Source organism: Drosophila gunungcola, chromosome 3R, assembly GCF_025200985.1.
Source record: "Drosophila gunungcola strain Sukarami chromosome 3R, Dgunungcola_SK_2, whole genome shotgun sequence".
Classification (NCBI taxonomy): Eukaryota; Metazoa; Arthropoda; class Insecta; order Diptera; family Drosophilidae; genus Drosophila; species Drosophila gunungcola.
The window spans coordinates 4,488,981-4,514,677 of record NC_069139.1 but is presented as its reverse complement, the minus strand read 5'-3'; the positions used below and the strand labels follow the sequence as shown (position 1 = coordinate 4,514,677).

The 25,697-nt window shown below is 39.3% G+C and overlaps 1 protein-coding gene across 8 annotated transcripts in view; it reads left to right on the top strand.

The window, feature by feature from the left end:
* Positions 1-25,697, top strand: part of LOC128262157 (sterile alpha motif domain-containing protein 5-like) — a 161,720-nt gene that overhangs the window by 13,495 nt on the left and 122,528 nt on the right. For all 8 annotated transcript variants that reach the window (XM_052996298.1, XM_052996281.1, XM_052996273.1 and 5 more), the window contains exon 3: positions 3,407-3,462. The gene's annotated coding sequence lies outside the window, so the exon portion shown is untranslated. The remainder of the gene's footprint in view (positions 1-3,406; positions 3,463-25,697) is intronic.

Here is a 25,697-nt window from a genome sequence, read left to right as displayed (position 1 = left end):
GCTATAAATTGCTATTTTTAAAATATTTCATTAACTAAAATAAAATGTTAAATTAACTGCAAAGAAAAATGCTGATACACATAAATGACATTTTCCCAAATAACAGCTCTATAACCAAATCCAATTTCCTCCACTTAGCGAGACCACTGTTTACAATGAAATTCAATTGCTATCGAAAATGGGAGTGGGCAATAGATAAGGAAAGAGAAGGGACATAGGGTTTTTATATTTGGCCAGACAGACTGCCGCTTTTTTATGATGCAATTAAATATTGTGTTTAATGCATTTGTAAATAATAATAAATAAAAAACATTTACTACAGCAATCACGATAATGCAGCCAGGGGGCAATAGCGGTTTGGGGAGGTAGCGATAACGCGATAATGAAGCTGAAGTTTCGAATGCCGCTCACATGGCGAGTTGCTTTATTTGCCTACAGGAAATAAAATTGCCATAAAAACCGTCTCTGCCCAGGCGTGTCTCATAAATGCATATAAATTATGACAGTAAATACGGGAGGCGGTGGCAGAGGATGGGGTATAGCGTTAAGTGAAGCTCATCTAACCTAAGCCCGGCCTTTAAGTCCAGCTGGTTGAGCATTTGACGGGGCAATTCGGTTTTATTGCAGCCGTCAATTGTCATTATAATCGAGCATTTAATGGCAACTTCAGTTCTGGCCCCACATGTTTGCGCTCCGCTTTTTCCTCGATTTTTCAAATATAAAAAAAAAAAAACTTCTGCTAATTGATTTTGAAGTGTGGGCTTCCATTTGACATGCATAATCTGCATTTAAGTGTCTTGAGCGCCAGCGTTGACAATGGACATGGGATTAGTTTTGTTCGAACAATAAAAATTACTCCTCCTAAGTGGCTTTGAAAATATAACGAATTTATTGAGCTCCTGTGATATGAATGACATGATGTTCAATTTTAAGGCTGCAAATTATGATTTTATTGTTTTGAAATTCTGCCAGGGAATTTATTTTGTGTTTCTCTATTTTAATTAAGTTAGAGAAAATTGGAATTTATTGTGCAGTTAGATTTGATTAGTTAGTTAGTTAGTTGGGAATTCACAAAGACAAAGCTAAAAAAAAAAAAAAACAATAAAAAAAATGAGTATTTATAATAAATATTTAATTGCAATTGATTTTTCAATGATATCAAAAATATTGTTACAATTTAATTCACTGATTAATAAAATATTTTACTGAAAAGAGCTTGAACTTCAAGGGATTCTGCTCCTACGAACCATTTACATCTTTGACTGCCTTCAAGAGGTCCTGCGTTAGTCCTTTATCCTGCAGTGCAATCAATGGAGTTCCCCCTCGGCTTTTTATTGCATATTTTAAGTGTGTGCGTGGCAGGATGCAAATGCAATGCAGGAGGATCAACAATATAGCTGTCCAAGATGCAAATGTCGAGTTTTGTTTTGTATTATAGTAGGGATCTCAATCGATTCGCATCCGCAGGCTACTTAGGTTTCTTTGTTTTGGATAGCAGGACAAAAAACCCCCTTTCCATGCGTGAGCTTGGGTTAATTGAAACCCCTCGCAGAGTGGGCTCAATGTCACAAAATACTCAATCAAATAAGGGCTCAAGTTGACTCAAGTAATTAAATCTAAAACCAACAATTGCCTCACTTGAAACCCAAGAAGAGGCAGCCACGGCACGCACACACTTCAGGGTAAACTAGTCGTAAATAGCAACAATTTTCATATTAATTTTCATAATTTTCCAATGTTGACAGCAGAGCAAACACAAATACACGTTGGCAAACAAAGGGGAAGGAGCTGCCTGGAAAAAAGTGTAAGGGATACGCAGTTGGCAGGACAATGGGGGGTAAAACTGAACCTTGGTCACTTGTTGGTCAACGACAACCTGCTGTGTGTGTGTATCTATGTGGTAGTGTGTTTCTATGTGGCGACAATTTGCCTAATAACACTGGGCCAAAAGGGCCACGGGGGCGGACAGTGTGTTTGCCTTGCTTTTCAACCTCCCCGCCTTGCGGTTAGTTTGAACTGTTGACTTTGCGGTGAGCACTTTAAATTGATTAAGTTGAATTTGTCTAGCGGCGCCACCGCCTTGCGGTCTTAACCCACCTGCGCACCCATGTCTCCTAGTCGGGTACTTAATGCTACACAAACTGCAGCTGCTCTTTGATTAATTCATGTGTGGAGTACGGAAAAGAGTCTGGTCGTTCTGGCTTTGCTCTGTGACTCCGCAACAACTCGTCGTCGTGAGACATTAAAACACTTGAATGCCAAAAAACTTTGCAGCAATTTGTGTCGACTTGGCCAGAAGGAGTTTTCAGCTTGAGTTCGCGCTCGACTTTTGCTAAAGCCTCAAACTCTGACTCTGCACAGAGAGAAAATATATCACATTTGTTGTTCATCCATTCGGTATTTAAACATATTTTAACAGGTACCATTCTTGACAATCCTTTAAAGAGTTTACAATATTTAATGCAAATATTTAATAAATTTAAATTAATGCATTTCTAAACGAAAACATTTACATTGTATAATAGTTGGTGATTAGTTCTTTTACTATTTTAAAGAATTACCTTTTACTTAGAAATATTTGTGTTTAAAAACTAAAAAAGAATCAAACTTGTTTTGGCTTTTAGCCGTGTATCTTGTCACTTTGGCTGGCTGCAAAAAAACTTTCCAAGTCAAGCGTTGAAATTAAACTTTAGAGCGAAATTGTGAGTGCCCCAGACAACAACTAAAGTTACAAGTCACACAACAAAGGCAGACAAGTGAGCGGACAAAAGGGGAACGGTTGGGGGCGAGGGCAGCTGAAGATGAGTTGAATGTCATCCCAGCCAGCCGAAAATTAATTTTCCAACGCCCAGAAAGAACACCTCATCAACTTTGTCATTTTGTGTATTTTGTGTATTTTGCTCCACTTAAAGTTTTTGCACCTTTAAGAGCGCTCCACCTTGTCGAGCGATTTTTGTGCAACGTCATTTCATGCTTGAACACGATGAACTGACCAGAAGTTGTAAACTGTGTTGTGAAGAAGATGGTCTGAAATGAAACTTTGGCTGGCCAAACTAACCACAAGATTCCTCTGCTCGTCTGTCTGCCAACTTCTCCGCTTTTCACCTCCCTTACTGCTTTACACCTCCCGATTTCCATCCACTTTCCTCGTATCTCCGCTCCTCTGGCAATCATATCAAAGTGTCAATGTACATGGTCAGGCTGCCTTGGACTTGCACTTTGCATTTGGTCAGCATGAAAACAAACTCAAACACGAGAGAAAAAAGTGGTGCAGAGAAATGGATGTTTAGAAACGGGGAATGATACTGGTTCGGATTACTCACAAAATGTAATTTGTTATGAAATAGTTAGAGTTGTAAATTTTACAAAAATTGTTATTCATTTTACATATTTCTTTTCATTTCAGTTATATGTATAAAGGATACTGGAGCACAAAATTACATGCTGTTAATGATTTTAAAGGTAAGTTAAATTATTTCTTAACATACTGCGAAACAAGTCACAGTTTCATAAATTTAATCATAGTTAAAAGCTTGAGTATAAAACTACTTTAATCATTTCACCTTGGTTAAATAGGTTACCATCTGTTTGCTCGTTTCGTAATTGAATTTACCATTTTGTTGGTTTTTTTTCTTAAGCCTGCAATTAATGTCTTATAGCCTCGACGTCAAGTGTTCACTGTACTGGGGGAGAGTACTTCTTTCTGCCGCTGTAGTTGCTCTTGCTGAAGAGCCCACCATGTCTGGCTTGGGCCTACAATCGACGACGCCTCCACGTACTCCAGTTGTTTCCCCCAACCATCCAACTGTCCTGTCTCCCCCCTTTTCCCCTGCCCCTGTCCCAGTCCCCCTTTGTCACCCTGTCCCTGACTTGTCCTGATTCCCGCGCCCCAGCTAGAGTTGCAATTTGTGCACTTTACGCTGCCAGTTTGAAAATTGTGCACACATTCATGAGGAGATGTGGGAGGGGAAAGTGTGGGTGGGGTTGAAAGAGTATGGGAAAATGGGGAAGGGGGGTCTCCTCGGGCTGAGTGAAATTTTTGTATCTTGGCGAGTATGCGCGAAAAATGTTCCGAGTCGTTGTGGCACAGAAAAAATATTGTAAACAAAAAGTATTATAAACTTTGCAAGTTCTAAAGACTTCAAAAATTCTTTCGTAGATAAGGATAATACTTTTCACTTTTCACTTAATTAAACACTCAAAAATATTAATATGCACTTCTTTAAAAAATCGAAACATCGAAATAATAGTTTAGTTTTAAAAACATAAGCAATAAAAAATGGCTCGAAGAGTAAAACTTTTTTGGTAAGCATATATTTAGCGTTAACGGTTAAAGGTTTGATTAATTTGTTTCAGAACATTTTATTTTAATTATTATTATTTGTAATACCCTATAATAATATTTTTCTATGTGTATGCCTGACCAAATCTGCCAGTCATTGTCGTCGTTGTCGCCCGAGATGCGAGCGTGCAGCTCTAGCTGCATGCCACATAGTTGCTTCTCACTTGAAAAAGTTGCTCATTTTTACACACTTTATTTTTGGTGCACTCCTCCGGGTTTCAGCTCAGTTCAGTTCAGTTCAGTTTGGGTTTTTGGCTTCGTTCGCTGCCATGTTGTTACTGGGTTCCCTTGTTGCACTTACAACTTGGAACATTGTTTCAGCACTTAAGCGACACACACAACTGGCACACTAAGCAACCAGTGACCAGGTGAAAAGGGGTCCAGCAGAGGTGGCACCGGTGGAACTGATTGAGAGGGGGATCGGGATCGGGCTCCAAAATCGGAGGAGATGAGCTGGGCAACGGCATTCACTTTGCCCCCCACAGAGATGTGTGCGCTCAAATGTTTAAACATTGTGGCAGCCGCAGGAAAAAGGTGGAAAGGGGGCTGGAGGCTCCACAAAAGCAATCCCAAAAACTGAACACAAACTGAACCAATCCACACACAGATTCAAACACACCGAAAAACACACAGAGAGCGATGCTGCAGCCTTTTGTTTGAAGTTTGTCTTCGAATGGAAAACTTTTGTGAAAATTAATTACGAATTCGTGAGGTCAATCGTTTTTCGGTGATAATCGAGTGGGTGCCAAGCGCAGGAGGGAGTTTTCATGCTGAATGGGGTTGGGGGACGTACAGGTTGTTTAAATGCGCCTTACAGCAGGGGGCTCCTGTCCGCTCCCCCCCTTTGGATTCCATGCTGAGTGTGTGAGAGTCCGAGTGCATTTCTGATATTCTCACTTCCTCATTGGGATACTGCATTGCAGCCACTTTGCCTCATCATCGACAACCAAATTGATTTTGGGAACATTGTTTAGAATACCCTTTACCTCTTTAATATGTATTCATATTAGGGAAATAGCTAAATTGAAAAACCAACTTACGTTTACTCATCATTAGCTAAAAAAAAAAGTTAAATAATAAAACCAAACTACCTTGAGAGACGATCGATTGACTTTTAAAACATTTAAAAAAAAAATATTTGCGAAATTAAATTTTTTAATAACTTTATATATCTATATATTTATCTACAATTAAAATTAATAACTTTGTTGTTTGTTTTGTTTCGAATTAAGAACTAAGAAGTATTTTATTTCTTGTAAAGTCATTTTTTTTTCAAATCAAAATATAAAATACCTAAAATTACCACTTCATATTTTTAACAAAAACAATTTTAATTTTCGATACCCTAAAATTCTTTCTCTATTGCTGTTCGGCAGTTTGTTTTTTGCTGTTCGCTTATAATTTGGTAATTTGCAGTTTTGTCGTCGTCAAGATGGTCGTGCCAAAGATTTTATAATTTTACTCACATTTTCGGAAGTGGCTCCCCACTGCTGTTGCTGTTGCTGCTGCCGTTGTGGCGTTGTTGCTGCTGTGCAGCAATTTCTGTTGCTGCTGCTTCTGCTGCTGTTGCATTTTGCATAATTTTCCATTTGGCTGTGGCTTGGGCTTGTTGCGTGTCTGCTCCGGCAAGTCGTGAGGCGTAATTAAAGAGTTTATTTTATGATTTGCGGTTCGTTGATGCTGCTGTTGCTGCTGCTGAAGCTGCATCTTCTGCATCTTCTGCTCCTTGGTGGATGCCTGGGTGGCCCGAAAGTCGAAGTTGATTTTCCAGATGAGCGTCTCTTTTCCCAAAGGTGCCTCGCAGCTAGTCGGGCATGGAGCATGCAGCTTGGGCTCGGAGGCGAGCAGCCAGCCAGCTCAGCCAGCTCAGCCAGCCAGCCTTTGACGTTGTCATCGCACTTGTCAGCGGCACGACATTGTCCCCGCAAATCCCCAACCCAACCCGAATCCGAACTCGAACCGTTTTCGTGTCCTTTGCCAGGCCCTCGAGCTATTCGATGATTCTGCGTCGTCTTGTTTGCTTTGGCATATTGGGGAGACATCCTCGACAGGCACTAATTTTAACTAAATAACTTTGATGAGTTGGCTTGCGGGCCGCAAGGATTAAACCTCAGAACCTTTTGCTCTCCGAGCTTAACCTTTGTTTAACCTTTCTTAAGCTGCACTTTTTTCCCTAACATATTTGTTTAGGTGCTCAATGTGGATGTCCTTTGGAAGGGATTGTGTTTTTGGTATATATTTAATATATTCAACGCACATATGGCGTCGACTCGAAACCGAAAAACCCCTGCCGCCTAAATGCTTTAATTAAATGAAATCTCATGGTTTTCGGATGGATCAAGAGGGGATGGGTTGGGGGATGAGGGATGAGGGATGGGGGATGGGGGAATAGAGGACATTGGCCGGTCCTGTAACACGTTTCACAGTTGCACGCACAACTATGCGAGATGCTGGTCCTCCGGGGAAGGAGTTGGTGGCGATGTCGGGGCACCCATGGATCCGAGGGTTGTCAGAGGTCTGGCATTCAAAAATTGAAAAACCAAAATTTAAGCTGGGCCAGCTTTTTGAATTTATGACCAAATGGCACACACACACTCAAACACAAACACACTCACAACTCACATGGAATACGCATGGGAATGCATGTAAAAACTATAAAGGATCAGCAATGCCATAGAGCAGGGGTGCGGAGTTGGGTAGGGGTAGTTTGCCATCCATTTTTGGGGTGGCGATTGCGTAACACCACGTAATGGCATGAGCAACGAACATATATTATATGTGGCGGGACAGAAGGGAGCATCTCCATGTAGGAATGGAAAATACATTTGATTAAAAGTTGATAAATCACCTCTAATACATTAGAGTTGGCACGAAGCTGAAATTTTCCTCGATGAGCTGCGGAAAAGTGTGCAAGGCAGCTAATATTTAAAGAATTAAATTGGATTAAATGTGATTCTCTGTACTTCTAAAAAATAATTATTCCCAGCCAAATGGGTAATCATAATAACATAACAAAACAATTACTATGCAAAAAAAAAAAACCAATCCTTTTGCTGATTGTGTAAATTAAGGAATTCCAAGTAATTCTAAGTATCTATTAATGAATAAAGAGTAGAATGAACCCACAATCCATTTCAAAGACCAAAGAGAATGACAACAAAACTGTTCATTTCCTGGGGATTCCAAAAGATCATTTTCCTAACCACTTTCAAATTACTTTGTGCTGCTTCCTCCCACTGCAAATCCTCTTCGATTGCAGCATTTTCGATGCCCAGTTACCTTTACAGGTATTTCGCATTGGCTCAATGAAGATACATGCCTTTGGACCGACGGACATTCTCTCCTTTAATCCCGAAACCAAAATCGGTTTCAGGAGGGACAGGACACATGTCTCCTATCTCCATCTTCGCATAATGTGACACGTTTCGGGGTGGTTTTCTAATCCCAAAACGAAGCAAAGGCCAGAACGAAGAGGATTTTTGGCTAGGAGAAGATGGGAATGTGCCACACACAACCAACCTGACACTCTGGTGTCGGAGTTGTGAAATCAGGCAGCAAAAATTGCTCGGCTTACCTGAGCAGCGGCAGAAGCAGCAGCTCATCATATCCCATATCCAGGGGATACAGATACAGTCGAAGTAGCAGCTGTAAGATGGACACACAAAAAGACAATTATTCATGTATGCATTGGACTATAATGCTCTGGCTCGGCTTGAAACTCTTCAGAGAATGGCTTGAATGGCCATGCAGCTTTTCACTTTGCATTATGTAAAACATTTTCACAGGCGACAAACATTTGCATGATTAACCATAATTGAAAATCCGAAAGAGACAGTGGCGGCGGCGAAGGGGATACAGGTGGCTGTAACTCCCTGGATCGTAAGTCCAATCAGTAGCGCTCCATTCAACTCAATTTATCTACGCATGCCAGGCAGCCAACCTTCGGATTTCTCAGCTCCGTTGTCAGTAGTGAGTCAGTCATTTCAGCTCGGTTTAGTTCAGCTAACTTGAGTGGAGTCGCCTACGGTTGGGTGAAGATTTTCCGACCTTCTTGGTTGCTCCACGCCCTTTTGTCTGCTCTGGAATGCGATGCTGTTGGTCTTGTTCTCCGCTAAGCTCTACTAAGATTGGCTTTCAAATTTTTAGCTGAAACGGGGATTTAAACTGTTAGAAAGTTGGGAGCCCTATTATTATGTAATAATTATAGCCATAAAACTCCAACTTAATGAAGTAATTTAAAAATATTTTACTGATTTCCTATTAATAAACAAATTGGTTTAGTTATCTTAAAAGATAATGTCACATATTCAAATTACATGGTTTCAAAATCAATAATTTTAATTCAATTGCTATTACTGATAATCGATTGTTTTCGTATCGGATTTTAAACGAAATTCAGGTCACTTGTTAATTATTTAAATCATGCATTAAAATGTCCAACTCCATGAATATTATTGATGTATAATACGAAAGGGGGAAACGCTTTCGAATTGGAATTCCTGCTCGGTCCTGCGCTGCCCTGTAACTGTAATTTAAAACTCATTCATAATTGAATCTCGGGTATGTTGTGCAGAGGAAAACGCTACCTGCTCATTAATGTTGCAGTAGAAGGAAAGGAACTCGAACTCGAACTCGAACTCAAACTTGAACTGGAAACCGAACCCAAACCCAAACCCCTGACAACATTGAGGCAAAGGTAATCAGTCAAGTGCAACTTTTTCCAGAACTTACCTCATTTTTACCCCCATCCAGCCATCGGCCGAATGCCAGTGGCTTTTGTTCTTTGGGTCTAATGGGAGGCTTCCTGTTAAGAAGGGGGTTTTTTTTGCTTTAATTAGTTGATCGCACGTGATAGGGCCACCAGAGACCACTTCTTTACTTCCTTACCTGCTAACCTGCAAAACTCTTTGTCTATCTCTATCGCTTTTGTTGTTATATTAGCACTTGTCCAGCTTTAAATTGCTTGTAAAGATTATCTATGAAAAACTCACACTCAATTTGCGCTCCAACTTCAGCGTGCATATATGAGCCATAATCTGTGCAAAATCTTAAGTAGCTTACAATGAGGGGCGTTGGTTGTGGCGAAGACAATGCAGATTGCAAATGGTGGGGTATGGGTACAATACACTTGACCATCCACAACCACAGACATTCTCTATCCTTGTAAGCCAAAGGATACATAAATTGCAGATGTGCGGAGTCCAAGGAGCGGACAGAAATTGCTTGGCAAATGCACAGCTGTTGCCAACAAATCTACAAGCAATTCGAGTTTCAACTGAAATAACAATAATATCCACACACACACACACGTACAAGATTGGGGCAACAACAGTTGTTGCTTCCGCTTCATGTCCTCGTAGCTCCTTGTTGTTGTAGCTGTTGCTGTTCTAGTTATCCTTGTTCTTGTAGTTGTTGCTCTTGTTGCTGTTATTGCCGGCCAGTTGTCGCTCGCTCGTTCGTTTGTTTGTAATTTGATGCGCGCTTTTAGTTAATTGTGGCATCAGAACATGAACATTTCGGGCTGTGCGCAATAACTAAGCCTCTTTGCAAGCGCCTTCTCTATCGCACTTTTGTGACATAAATGGAGATACAGTGCGCCCTTAAAAATATAGGACATTGTTGATATTCTAATACATTTGGAATTCACAGAAAACTAAGAAACTAAGCTATTGTTACACGAATTTAAAACTATTTAAGGTTTAAAAAGTAATTTAAACACTTACCACAATGAATTACAAAATATTTGTTAGTTGATAGTAGATACTATTAAATTAACTTTATGTTCACCTAGATACTTGTACCAATTTGCTAAATATTTTTGTTATCCTCTGCGGTGCTTATACCCATTAATATATTTATGAACCGCACTGTGGTTACTTGTGCAGCTTCTGTGAATGGCCGACCAAGTGACATTTTGTCGCAGTTGTTGCTGCCAAAGTGGGTTGGCCACTCGTATTTCTCGGCTTTTGATCGCTTTGTTAGGCCACACCGAATCGAGGTTGGAGAATATTGGGTTTTAAATTTGCACCGCACTTGTCACTCCTCTTCCCCCGCTTGGCATATTTCAGTTAATTAATTTTGTGGTCAAGTGCATGCAAATCGTCTGTTATAGATATAGATCCCACAAATATACGCCTGACTTTGATTGGCAAGTGATTTTGAGCTGTCTGGGCGGTTTTTGTCCTCTTTACTGCACTGGAAGGAATGCAATAGTCCCTCCTTCATTTAATTGCATTTGCCGAATGATGAAAAGGTAGTATGAAGCCTATTAGGATGGAATGTTTTTGTGTGAATTTATGTGAATTTATGTGAATTTAAAACCATAGTATTCAGTATTATTGCTCACAAATTCACACACAACCAATCGAATAAAATTGGAAAATGCGGTTGTCATTTCATGTCAGATGAGATGCTACTATCTCAATGACAGAAAATAATTAATCCTTTGGTTATTATCAATTATTAAACAGATGACCACTTTTGTATTGACGAGGTTGCAGTGCAATAAAATTGGGAATATCTTAGAATCAAATTAAAGGTAAATTATTTAAAGGCTTTGTAAGGGCCCTTAAGAAAATTATTTATATTTTGTTGTGAGTTAATCTTATACATAAATTCAATTATGATCATACAAATCATACATTAAAAAAAAAAAAAACAAATTAAATTATATATAATAACATTTTAATTTTTGATTAATAACTATTAAACGAACAGCTTCACCTCAATGAAAACTTTACATTGGTGTGTTAACTGATTAATTAATGAATTTCGCCTTACTTCCGCTGAATGCCCAAATGGCCTTGCCCAAATCAGGCCAAAATGTTGAAACCACTTCAATTTACCCAGATTTTCGCGTACTCTCACCACCACTCAAAACCCGTGCTCATTACTTATTGAAGCACTTTACAAAAGTTACTAATTTACAATATTTTTCGTCGTAATTATGCTTGGCATATGCGCGCATTTCAACGAGTTTGGCCATCCATCCAACAACAACCCCTCAAATTGGGGTTAAAAAATGTATCGAAGGGAATTCCGAGTTTCCATTACACTCAACAGTTTTCCATATGCAAAATAAATGGAGTGGAGTGGCGTAGAGTGGAGTGTGGAGTTTAATGCCGAGGCCAAACCTACTTGACCAGTTGGACAACGTCCAGGAGGAGGCACATTAGTCATCTTTGGCTAAACGCTATTTGAGTTTCGCATTTCAGACTTTTATGCTGGATGCTGGATGCTGTTCTGCTGCTGTGGCCTTTTTTTATATGGGATTCTCGAGTAGGACGACGGTATGAAATGGGCGGGGGCTCTAGGGTCCACTGATTAGCGTTTTGCATGCGAAATGCATAAATCACTTTGGAGGCGCGGAGGAAAAAGAGTGGAAAAAAGAGGGATATTCCGGCGGCGGCTGCAATTGCCATTTGGTCTGCGGCGACGTCGTTGACATTTTTATTGCCTGAGAAAATAGAATTTTTTCTTTATTTACTTCTCTTTGCATTTTGTTTTTTCTTTTATATATGCTAAATACAAGATTTAGCTGCATAAATTTGGTTTTTATCGCAACTAAATGGCCACAAATGCTCGGCGGTTGATATGCTGAGCTAAATAAAATAAATTGTCAATAAATAATACAACAAAATAAAGGGTAGAGGCTTGAAAAGGCAGTGAAACGAAGTCCTTGGCAGTGGGCGTTGATCTCAATGGTTGGGCTTCCTGACCAAGTCATAAAAACTGAATATGCAGGGCATGAATCATGGTCTATAATAAAACTAACTGAATGTTAAGGGCAAATAAAAAATTAAATGTCAAGAAGACAGAAATTAAAAAAGAGGAATGTGAAATGGACAAAATGGTTCCGAGTTGTATTATATATATAGTTTTAGTGCTTAAAAGTTTCGATACGATTTAAAAGCAGAATAAAACCCAGTTAAAATTTATTTTTAAAGGCAGCAAATCTCTTAGCGGTATGTAGTAAAAGTGTGCTTAAGAAATAATTAAGGTAGTTATTTTCTAATTACTCGTTATTCCTCAATTACGTAGGCAATAATATAAATATTTAATGGCTGGCCCGCCATGAAGAATATTCTGCGCTTTCTTTTCCTACGTCCTTTGGCTTCACTTTGAAACTCCTTTCTACTACTAATATGCAGCATAAAGTCATAACTTAATTTACTGCTGGAAGAGGAAACTACTGAAAACGGGAAAAGCTAGAGCTAAAGCTAAAAGTGAAGTAAGGAAAAGTCTTTTACTAATTGAGGGCAAGGAAGCATTAGCACAAATTATGAGCACGAAAAGAAAATAATCATTTTATTTTACAGCTTTTTTCAGTTCGTTTTTGGTTTGTGCTTTGTTTTTGCCGTTGCTGTTGCTATTTGCTCCTTAATAGCCGTCAAGATTCTCGGAAAGAAATAAAGCAAACGGCGCAAGGCACACAGAACAGGCAAAGACGAACCCTTTTCTCAGGCTCCCCAAATGTGCGCAAGCGTTGAGCTGTGAAAAGGCACAACAGCAACAACACTGCAGCAGCAGCAACAACAGCGTTGCTGTTGAGCAACGCGAAGTGGCAGCAACAGCAACGCGAAAGCAGCCAAGTGAAGTGGCGTGTGGCGTCATCAGGTTGCAGATGATGCTGCTGCTGCTGCTGCTCCCTGGCTGCCTGAAAAAAATGCGTTCTACTTAATGTTGCATGCATTTATAGCAAATATTTCCCATGCCCCACGCCTTGGCCTGCCCACAATTGCTAATGATGCAGGAGCACAAGTAGCAACATAAGGAGCTACACCAGCGAAAAAGAATTATAAAACTTCCTAAAAAGCTGAAGAGGATGAACAAAAAACATCTATCTTTTTTGGAAATCAAAACTTTTGATTTTTTGACCTTTTGTCGAGTTAAACTTACTTTACAAAATTGTTAGGGTTGGGACACCAAATTCTTTGCGATCATCATAGCTTAAACTAATTTGTTAATATTTGTATTGGGAACTATTAGCTGGTATATTTGTAGCTATAGTTTTCAGAAAACCAATCTTTCTATTCGTTGTCGATGTACTGCTCTTAAATGAAAAGTACTTCTTGGAAATGTTATTCCCATTATGTAGACGTAACATTTTTTTTGTACATAATATATTTTTTGTTGGGTGTAGCTTTTGCAGGATGCCACATCTCATAGGTCCCATTCCCAGCTGCTGCCAGTGCAACTTAGTTGGCGCTCTTGTCATTAAGCTGCGCAGCATTTACAGTTCTTGCCCGCTGGCTACATTGAGCTTGGCTTACTGCTTTTCGATTTAACTGCTGATAGCTTTTGAAGTTAGAGTAAGTTACGTAGTGCACTTGGCGCACACTTATCTATCATTATCATCAGTAACACACAGACACACACAGAGACAGGCACATACAAACTCATATAGTACATCGTGGCAACTTTTCTATTACGCTGCAAACTGCACTTATCGTCATCATCAGCAGAGCATCGGCAACAGCAGGCACACAGCAGCAACATCTCCAGTGCACAGCAGCAACATCTTCCCGGCACAGCAGCAGCAACAGCAACATCGGCTTCAAGTGCAGCAAAAGACGATGATGACGATGCAACTGCAACTGCAACTGAGGAAGGAAGCGAGGAAGCTGTGGGCTGGGTAACGTCCACTCTAATCACTATATGCATCAGAGTTGGTGGCATTAGTTGGACTGCTGGGAGCTGGAGCTGGAGCTGCCACCGCTGGATGGATGCCACTTGAGTTGTTGCCATCTCAGCTCTCAGCTGACGCCGATGACGATGAGTGCGGACTGTTTGGCAGCTGTTGATTCTGGCTCTCGTCTCGCAGCGGGGCAGTGCGTTTCGATGGTGTAAGGCCAGATTCGTGGGCTGTGAGATAAATTATCCATGCGGAGACAGGAAAGCCCAGCTGATTATCGACCTATGTTGGCTATCTTTGGCTTAATTTTCAATCAGTATTAACTTTTGTGTTTATAATATTAAAGCCTAGCAATCAAAAAGTTTTATATAACGAGTTTAATGTTGGTGAAAGTTATAAAACCAGAGCTAATGCATTATCAAACTATTTTCGCTGCAGTTAAAGCATACTTTTAATAAAGAAAGTAGCTTTTTATACTCTTGTTTACTTATAATTAGGGTGAGATATTTTTCCATCCAGCGACTTGGTTACCACAGTCTTTAGCGTTCGTATAAAACTGTATCTATCATCTCGTTTGCCCTATCTTTTTCTCGCTTCCCTCGTCTGCCTGCGGCCTAATTTTGTATAATTTTTTTTTTTTGTGTTATGAATTTGCTGGAAAATTGCAATTTTATGTGCAATTTCTTGTGGCCCTCCTCCTGTAACGCCCTTGCACTTTGCTCAGCCCCGCTGGCTTACATTTATTAGAATAATTTAATTGCTTATTAAATCATATTTTGCCTTCATGACTCTTTTCTCTTCTCATTCTAGGTGAGTTTGTTGATCTACTGCGGGGCCTTTGGACTAATTAGTTTTGCTGTTGTTGCGGCTGCTGTTGCTGTGCCTGTTGCTGCTGCTGTTGCTGCAACTGCAACTGATATTGCTGCAGTAGTGGCCGGTGAAACTTTATTAGCCGCTCGAGGTTTCAATCTGCGGCTGTCAAATTAAATGAAATTTACACTTTACCGTTAAATTGCCAGGTACGTTAGAAAATTGGCCAGCCAGGTCTATACATTTTTTACAGCGGCCTTTTGTGTACATTTTAAAGTTGATGCGGGCGAACAAAAGCGAAAAAAGGCGACTGCCTAGCCAGGATTTTTCTTTGCCCCACGGTGGGGCAGCATCCGATTTTGACACAATTTTGCAGCTGAGCGGCATAAAAAATAAATTTAGTTATAGCTCGGGGAGAGCGAGTGTAGAAAGGATTGTTGGACTCCCCCGACGCTATGTATTATGCATTTTGCATTTCATCATCCCTTCTGCCTCTGAAATTTCTGCTGCATGCCTCAATGCACTTTGCACTGAAATAGAGAAATTCCACTATTTGGTTTCTATTGCTCTGGCTGTTTGTTACCCCTTTCATGCAACTGGTTTTTTGTGTGCATCGGAACGGAGAGGTACAAAAAAATAATGCTTACAGCAAATATAAACATGCAAAAAAGTTGAACAAACTTTGCTTGCTCTTTGTATTTTTGTTTTCACTATTTTTTTTTTTTTGTTCCAGCCTTCAGGGCGGAGGTTTGAGTTCGTTCAGAAAACAGAAATGAAGGAATACAACAAATAATGCAAGCGAGCCGATTTTTTATAGCTGCCCATAGAAAGCATAATACAGCGATGAGAGTCGCATGGGATTAGACGTTTTAGGGGATACACTTTCACTTCTAGGAAGTGCCCGCTAGAGGAAGTTTACGAAATAAAAGTTTAATTTAGATTTTAGTGTTTGTTTTGGGGTAAGGCATTATGTTTTGGTTAGATTTTTGAATGACTTTAGACAAATATGGTATCGAATATTATGGAAAATGAAAAAAATAGGTTTGTTTTTGTTTTCTTGGATTGCATGATCATCATTATTGGATACAGCTTGATGCCAAATCATATATGTAAATTAATCCAATTCTCCATACCTTCATTTTATTAATATTTACAACATTTAATTTTAAATTTTAATCGTATAGCGTTTCTTGCATTAACCAACCATTCTTAGAAATTCAATATGCCCTGGCCTTCGTGAACTTAATGCTTGAAATGTTGAGAAAAAGGAGAAAAAATAATAGAAGAACCATGAAATGGAAACTGCAGTCCAAATATGAATCAAACCATGGCCCGGGCACGACCCAAAACCAAATGGGCCAGAAGACCAGAAACAGACCAAGAACAGAGGACGTTTTGGCTTCGGCCCCTACGGTGCCCCGCACTTCCTGGGCTTTTGGCCAACTGGTCCAGAGACGTCTATGTCTGTCTGCTGCGGCTTGTTGCATTGTCTTGTGGCTTTGGCTGCAGTTGCACTTGGCGCTGCTTTTCGGATTTTATTTTTATTTACTTTTTTATGCTCTTATGTTTCGGATTTTCCTTTTTACTTTTGCCGGCTGAGCTGTGTGTTTGACCAATGGCCAGGGCGTGTTTTGCCTGTGTGTTCCCTATGTTCTGGCCATGTTTTGGTTTCGTTTCGTTTAAAAACATTTCTGCATGCTGCTTGTGTGTGTGTGAGTATGGCAATGTTGTTGTACAATAGTTGCAACATGGTTTTTTACACATGTCCAGCTGACCTAATTCCACGAATATTTAAATTTTCACAAAGCCTGACACAGAGGTTTATTATACATTTTTTGTTATACTAAATTTATATTTGGGAAATTGTATTCTCGAAATGTGATGTGAGTTTGAACCAATTAAGAGCACAGCCGGCTGGCCTGGCCTGCCTCCCTCAATCAAAAATGTTATTTGGCCGCAAAAGTCCTAAATCAACAACGCCATAATCCAAATACTCCTAAAAGGTCGCAAAGTGTTGACAACATCGAAATGTGTTGGTTTAAACTAAAGTATTTGTGTAAATATTATTTGGCTGGAATTTGATTTCTCGGGCTAATGCTAATGCTAATTCACATTCTAGCAAAATCTGTAAATAACAAAACTTAACAATGGCAATTGTTCCCGTTTTCCGGGGAAAAATGCTGTGCCACAGAAATCAACCACCGAAAAAGCTGGAAACATGTTTTCATTAAGCGAAATTATTAGATGGCTGGGGGCCAACCCCGAATGTGATTTGATTTTCCATATTGTTCGGCGGGACACGCTCGCACTCTATCCATCTGTCCAGTCATCAATACTTGTCGCACAAATCCTTTACACCATCAGCACCCCAGCGCCGGGAAGTTCATTTATTTTATGTTTAACAGCATTTAGGGATTGGAATTTTCCACGCATTGTCTTATTTGCACACCCCGAAAACCGGGGGTTGCTAAATAATTTATTTCTTTTGCTGCCCGTTAATGCCCTTCAAGTGTTCGCTGGAAAGCGTAAAGTCCTTTTTAGGCCTCCTGATTTGTCCGTGGATTAATTTGACCCTAAGCCGCCGTTTTCTCTCTTGTTGGGATATTTAATTTATTTGGGTCTCTTTGTCTAGAAACTGACCACGCAAAACTTTTGGCCTTCAAAAAAATGTTTTATCAAAAATAATACTCAAAAGGGAGAGAAAGAAATCAACGCCCAAAACCCCAAAAAGCAATTTCTATGCACAGGCAACAACATAAAGTCAATTTACAGCACGAGCCCTAAAAGAAAACACACAGTGAAAAAATAAAAAAACACCAAATCCAGGGCCAAAGTCAGGCTGCCAATAAATCCGTAACGAATCCTTTTGCCAAGAACAGGAAAGGATCTACGCTTCGGTGCATTTTTGATGGACGTATCCGAGCGTAGCATATTGATGGCAAGTTTTGCGCATTTTACGGATACTGCACAATTTCTTTCGTTTTTTTTTTTTTATTCTCTATTTGGCTTTGCACTCTCACTTGGCGAAAAAAATGATTAATTATACAGGCAAAATGGGCGTGATTGAGGCAAACGTTTTGCGAGGACTTTTAATTGGCTTTTGAGTCATCGACTAATAAAGATTAATTGTTTTTTAAAAGCAAAATGTTGACAATGCGGCGGGGTGAAAAAAGGCCAGTAAAGGGAAAGGCAGGCTCAAGAGGATGGAAAATGAGAGTGGGGCTTGTTGGTGGAATTGGGCAAATTGGGGGCGAATTGGGTGGCAAGAGCCAAAAGGACATTCGGATGCGTCTGCGTCCAGGACATGCCAGTTTATCTATGTCAGCACAGTGGTACGCACTCAATTGGAAGATTAAATGCAAGCCAACAGTCTGCTCGCGGTCTGGTTCGGGTGTGATCTCTTAGCTACAGTGCGGTAGGTGGCTATAAGGTTATTGTTTACAGGGATTTTAATAAACAATCTGAATGCTAAATGAGTATCATTTTCTCTGAGTACTTACTATTAAAGAGTAAATAAAAGGCTACTAGGCGATTAAAATTAATTAAAAGTTATTTTATGTTTCCAAAATTGTTTTTACATTGCGGTTTAAAATCAATAAATAAATATTTGTTAGCACCTATAGTTTTGCCACGCACTGTAGCCCTTTAGTCACCGGGTCTGGCACTTGCCAATGCCGCACTTTTTTTTCCGTTTTACTTCAGACAATGTGTTATTGTGTTCCCCCGCTTCTCGATTTCGGTTGCATATGCGGTGGTGGCTACTGTGGACCGTCCATTGGCAGGTCGAACGGTTCAAATGGGCCGCCTGATGTGGCTGTGCTGCTGCCTCATCCATTTTTGCGTATGAATTGCAAAACGCCGCACATATTTCACGTTATTGTTTGGTGGGGACCTCGGTTCTCCGTTTGTCTGTGGCTGCGAGTTCTGGGTAAAGCAGGTAACCCTCCTCCAAACCGATGGCATTCCAAGTCGTGCCACACATTTGATATATGTTTTGGTGTCGAGCATGAGTTAACTGTGTCACAGGCATCGTAAATTTTCGCCACATTTTCCAAGGGTTCGATGAAAGGAGTGGAGTGCTCTGCATTGAAATTGCTAGAAATAATCGTAAAATGATGAAGTCGTCCACAGCAATATGAACTTCAACTTGGGCACCCAAATAAATGATTTGTGTGTGTCCCGAGGTTTGCATTTTTGCGGGGTGGCGGCACTAAATTATCATTTTTCATCCTTGCCTCTCTGAAACTGCAATGGAATTGGAAATATATGTATCTAAATTAGTTGAGTAGCTTGTTGTAGTGTGAGGACTAATTAGGCGGCTGCAATTGCACTTTCAAGTGGCTGACAACAATGACAGGATATATATCCACCATATATACGTACATGTGTTCGGATATGTCATGAAAAATGATACACAAAACCCGCTTTTGGCCAGAGGCAGCTGCCCCTCGGATGGATGCCTTCTGTCTTTTATTTTTCTGCCTCTGAGCCCTTTTGTTTTATGCCGCCGATGGGCCTTTTGTTGGGTCTCTCCTTCGCTCCTTTTCGAGTATAATTTCGTTTAATATTGTTCATTTTAGTTGTGTAATTGTGCGACGTTGTCAAATGACAACTCTCCACCTCCGTCCTCGCTTCCTTCACTTTCGTTTTTCAATTTTTCATTTCAACCGAATTGTTGGCTATCCTCTTCGTTTTTTCCGTATTGTTCGGGCCAGAGATCAGTTTACAGGCTATAGAGGGTCGCGTGGGTATCGGATACACACCGATATGTGTATATATATATATATATAGTCCTGCTTCGTACCTGCTTGCGTCCTCAAATCGGCAGCTCTGTCATATAAGGTTTGAGGTATAAAAGTGGCTTAAAGGGCAGCGCCACATTTTGACATGACATTCTCGGGTTTTTATCTGATCCGAAGCAGCAGCCAGTCGGTTGGAAAATGCCGTGTTCTTCCCTGAAACAATTCTTATATCGTATCGTAATTTTCATTAATGGTCTGTGGCGACTCGGTTTTATGAGGCATCTGTCTGGAACGAGTGGAGATTCTGCTAGACTAATCAAAATGATGAAATTTCAATGCTTCTCCGTGGGTTCTTCAATGTGAAATTTGAGCTAGTTGATGGGTTTTTAGGGTAATGTGGCTTGACACTGATTTGGATATGATTTGAGTGAAGAGATTTGACAGGATTGAGATGCGGATAAACTGTTAAAAGGTTAGGATTCGTAAAAGTATGGTGGTGTTTTGGTAAAGATGGCAGCAAGATCTTGATATGGTATTGAAAACGGCTAAAACGGAAATAAACTTAATGATGATTTTAATGCTAGATAATGGGGAAATGCAACATTTTGGTATCCAATGAATGATTTTGATTTTAAGTCTTAATAAGTTTAAAAAAAAAGGTACATCGAATTTAATTTATTTGGTTAGGAACAGAAAAAAGTATATTATCCTAATCATTATTGATTAATATTCAAATTTAGATATTAGGACTTGATTTTTAAAATGATTAATTAATAGCAGAATGAAGTGAGTTATTAATGTATATACCCGCATCAAGTTTTAAATATAAGTTTGTTCAATATAAAAAGCAAACAACTCAAGGCCTTTAGGCCTTATTTATAGAGGCAACTTGATGATGAAAGTTGGTTAAAGATAACAAATTGGTTCGATCATGAGGCGGATACAATTTTTAAAAGTTTCCTAAACATTACAAATTGCTGCGATCATGATGATGGACCATGATCGATATACCTTTAGTCAAGGCCTTTGTTATCATAGTCACGCCTATCGGGCGCTTGTATTTTCAATTGTATGTTACCGGATCGAAGCCCCCTGCTTAACCCCCTGTTGCCGGAGCTTTGCCAATCTCCCGTGGCGAGTGCGTGAGGCGATCGAAGAAACGCACTTGAAAGTCATTAATCAGAGCCCACTTAAACACATTTAAACGCTTACGAATTGTAACGAGGCCCGACCACGATTTATTTTTTGTGTGTTTTTATTTCTCGCTTTATTATTATTATTATTGCCATTTGTGTTAACCGTTGCCATAAATTCACTTTATTCGAGCATTGAACATAAAAGACGACGACAACGCATGCGCCGCTGCCACAAAGACGTCGATGAAATCTCAATAAGAGAGAAAGAAGCTGGGGACAAAAAGAGATCGCTGCTGGCAAATCGGAATGTAAATTTTGTCGCTTCCCGGGAATTGATTTATATCTGCAGCAAGTCTGTTGGCGGCGGCCCCTCGTTTGGATTGGATTGGATTGGATTGGCTGGCGTACTTCACTCCACTTTATTATTCATTGGAAACACAAGTCAGCCATGATGCTGATGAACCGAATGAAGTAAAATTAAGCAGAAACTCAGCCTCAGCCCCGCCGACAATACTCATAAAACCGATGGCAAAATCAAAGCCATAGCCATAGCCACCATAGAAAAAGCCAAAGCCGGAGCTTTGAATTTCAATTAATTTGACTGACTGACTGACTGACTCATGGACTGCCCAAGGGAGGAGGAGACCCTCGTAAATGTGGGCATTTTCATTTTTATGGGTTAATTGCCATTGTACGTTTGCTTCGCTTCGGTTCAATCAAAGCCAAATGGCAAAATGTAAAGGAAGGCAGGCAGGGAAAAAGAAGGCAAAGTTTATTTATCTTCCGTCCGGGAAGAATTTGTTGTGATTTATGTGCGCGACTTCTTGGGTTACAAAAATTGATAAAATATGTGGCACCAAAAGGAAGACACTGTGTCGCATTGACAAAATGCTAAATTGGAAATTAATCAATGAAAACTGAATGCCAAATTAATATTTATGGCCTGTTTTTCTCCCAAAAGCCGAGCCCCAATTAATGCCATCAGATTTAAATATGATATATTATTCCGATTTGTTCAGTTCATATAAAATGGGGCAAAAGAAAATTAAAAATGCATTAATTTATTGGTTAACAATTGCCACAATGTTAATTGTTGAAAAATGTAACGCATTTCAACAAATAATGAAAAGTATTTTGTTCCTTATGTTTTTTATTTATTAAAATTGATTTCCCCTCGCTTAAAATGAAATATGAACAACAATAAACTTTCATATGATAAAATTGACTTAAATCGATGTTTACAAATAAACTTAAAGTTTCCCCATTTGGCAACCGCACACATCAAAATAATATTCATTGTAATTATAGTCGAAGCCATAGTAATAATCATAAAATTGTGAAAAATATTCAGACTAGTGGACGAGTAAATTGCCATGCCAACTTTTGACCGTTTTCCACACCGCTTTGCCTTGGCGATCCTTAGCCCTTTTCAGCCTGTCTGCTATACACAAATTATGCCTGCATTTAAGTAATTGTTGCAACTGATGACAACGCTGCTGTTGCATGTCCTCCATCGTCTATCTCTGTCACTTGCATTGACAGCAAAAAAAAAAAAATACACATAAAAAGTGCATTCATATATATAGTATATATAGTGGAAAGCAGGAACAAGCGGAATTCATAAACTGCAGCGACGACAAATTGATAGAGGGTGAACAGAAGGGTGGGGTTCAGTGAATGCGCATCGTATAAAATTTTATGAAACGCCATAAAAATATTTATAAAATTGTCACCAAGCTTCATGTTTACGAGCATTTAAAAAATAATATTTCCAATAATGCGAAAATTATACAGACAAAAAGGGAATACTTAAACTGATTGCACAAACGGAAATTACGCAGATCATTGAGATAGGGAACGTATGGTATGGTGTTAACGTTATTTAAAAGTTGGGTAAATGTTTCTTCATAAATTTGAAAATTAAAAGAATGTTCATTTAATTGAAAGTTTATATGCTAAATGGTAATTAAGCAATTTATTGACCATACCTTAATTTCGATGTAGCACTTTTGAGTTAAAAAATCCGTAATATTTTCAATATGCGAAATTCCCAATAAAAGACTATTTATTTTGATTCCTAAACATTTCCTTTTGTGTTTTAGAAGAGGGTACGCTTCATTGATTCTGTCCAGCTTTTGACAGTTGAATGCATTTTTGATGCTCATTTTCTGGAGGGTGGTGGATGTTGTATACATTATGTGCACATATATCTGCAGGTCCGGAGTAACATGAGTGTTGCACGTGTCACTAACACAGCAGGCGGTACTACGGATGTGCAAAATCAAGAGAATATTTCACACTTGCTCGACGGCTGACCCAAACCGAGTGCCCAAACCATGCTCCACACACCATCGAACGCACGCAATTCGGAATTGACTAATCCAAAAAGCATTCCTGACACTTGCCATTCTGCCCCCGCCAAGCTTGCCTTCGTTACTAATGACTTGGCACTTTTCGCAGGACAGCAGGAGTAGCAGGAGTAGCTGGAGCAGCAGGCGGCAACCTGTGCCACGCCCTTGGCTGTCAGGCATTTGTCATATTTCTGTCAAATAAGCGCTTTTAATATTGATAGCTGCCGCCTGCCACTGTCAACAGGATGTTGGCTTCAGCGCGTTTTCAGCTGGAAGTCGACTACTCAAACTCGAGTTCGAGCTACAGCTACAGCTACAGATTCCCGATCCCAGGAATCAGCTCAGTGCAGCTCGGAACGCAATCAGGCGTTTTATGTGAGCAGCTTAATGTGAATTTATTGCATTTCAGCCAGTTGCCGGTTGCCACCCGCTTCCTGCTCTTCGCCCTTATATAATGAGTCTCCATTTATTTCCTTTTCATCTTTTCCTTATTTTTTTTCTCATATTTTTTCTCCTCCTTTTGAAAAGAAATCAATAAGTATGCAAACGTCTCTCGCTGAGCTGCCAAATTTTGATTATGAGGGCTAACGATTTAACATTTCAAGGGGTCATCGTAATGATGAGGATTTATAGATGCCTGTTTGAATTAACTGTAGCGCCATTTGTTTGTTGTGTACGTACTAACAAAAAAAGACAAAAAATGCTAAATTATGGAACATAAAAAAACATTAACTTGAGACTCAAAGTTGAATTTTAAGGCAGAGTTTTGTTGAAGCCACCTGCGCGCGGTTTCCTGTGTTTTTTTTTCTTTGACCACCCGCTGCGGCTGAATACCGAAAAAAATGATATAAATTTATTTATACTCCGCGCCAGAGCTTTGGCTTTGGCTCTGGGGCATTTGCCTTTCGCGAATGTGTGTTTGAAAATGCAAAATGCCAAAAGGTCATCAGCTTTTGGGCCCAGCATGAAGCATTTTCGCTGGGAGAGCAAAAATTATGATTGCAACATTTCTGGTTTCGGAGGGCATTAGGCGATGGGCGATGGGCTTGGGAGCATTGTTAGACAGGCACATGGCTGGGTTTTTTTTATTATATTCAGTTATAGCCCCCTGTTATGGGTTATAAAACTAGAGTAACAACATCAATCGGTTGCTGTGATACGACTTCAATTAAAGGCAATTAGGGGTGAGCCTGGATGCCATAAAAACAGTAGATAAAACTGTTTTTTACATGAGAATCAAAGTCGTTAGAGGTTTTTTGATTCGATAATATAATGTGAAGAGATGTGAGTCATTAAATTGAAACTATTTAAATTAAACTATTTTTTCATTTACTTTTGTTTAAATTTACTTAAGTAATGTATTTATTGATAAATTTGATTGAAAAGCTCGTTAAGAAATATTGGCAATGAATGTAAAGGGTCCTTGCAACTTTTTGTTAGAGGTTGTTTGATTAGATAATATAATGTGTAGATATGTGAGCCGTAAAATTTAAATTACTTAAAATGAACTATTTTTCGTTTACATTTGTTAAATTTACATTATTCAAATTGAACAGAAACTGTTGTTAAATAAACAGAATATTATCAATGGGTTAGATCGGTTTTAATTTAATAAAACACTAACAAGAATATCAATTAATAACATTTTATCTAATTAATTTTAGATCTGTTTTCATTTAGCAAGAAAAACCAGTTCACGTTGTTGAGTTTAGAGTTGAACATAAAAAGCTAACTTTATTTTGCAATTTTCCTGTTTTATATTTATTAATTGAAATTCGCATTTAGACAGATAATTAGCCAAATGAATGAAGACTTAATAAATAGACAATAAATGATTTCAATTATCAGTAAAAATAAATCATTTTGTTTATTATTACGCCTCAATCAATGAGTATTTAGGTCCCATTTCCTGCGAGACTTGGACTGCAATTCAAGATTCATTTATTGCAGTCATGGCAACCTCTCTCGAGTCAATTGCTGCTTAATTGCCAGCCAAGACTTCTTGCATTACGACCTGTCCCCTGGTTCGTGTTCGAGCAATCAATTCCTTAAAGTTTACACAACAATTGCGGTTTAATTAGAGTCATGCATACTACATTATAAATGCCAATGCCAGCAGACATGTGTGTGAATCCAAATCTGGTTTTGCTTTTGCCCACATTTCGCCCAGAGACAGGGACAGTTTTCAATATTTATTGCTGGGTGTGGCACTCAACCGTCCCTCCACTCCACCACCTGGCATTAAAAAGGGGCTAGTCTAAGGTTCGTAAATTCGTAATTAATTTATTGAATGCGTTCGCCTGCTTTCGGTTTCATGTGGATATGTGTTTTAGTCCGGAGGTTGTAAAATTTTAATGTCCACTTCATTATCTCGACTTGAAAATCTAATTACCAAAAGTGACTGCAGTCAGGTCTCTCGGTCCAGTTCCGTTCCCTTTTCGGGACATTCTTGAAGTGCCCAATATATATATATATATATATATATATATATATATATATATATATTTATATATATGGCATGGCAGTAGTGAATCGTTTTGACTGCTTTTTTCCCCTGCAGCTGACGCCACAAAAGTCAACAATTTTCTGGGCTCAATTAAAGATCCGAAGTGAAACCGAAACTTGGCTGGCTGCCGACTTGGCCCGGCCTTTATTATCTTGATGAGCGGCCAAACTATTTTA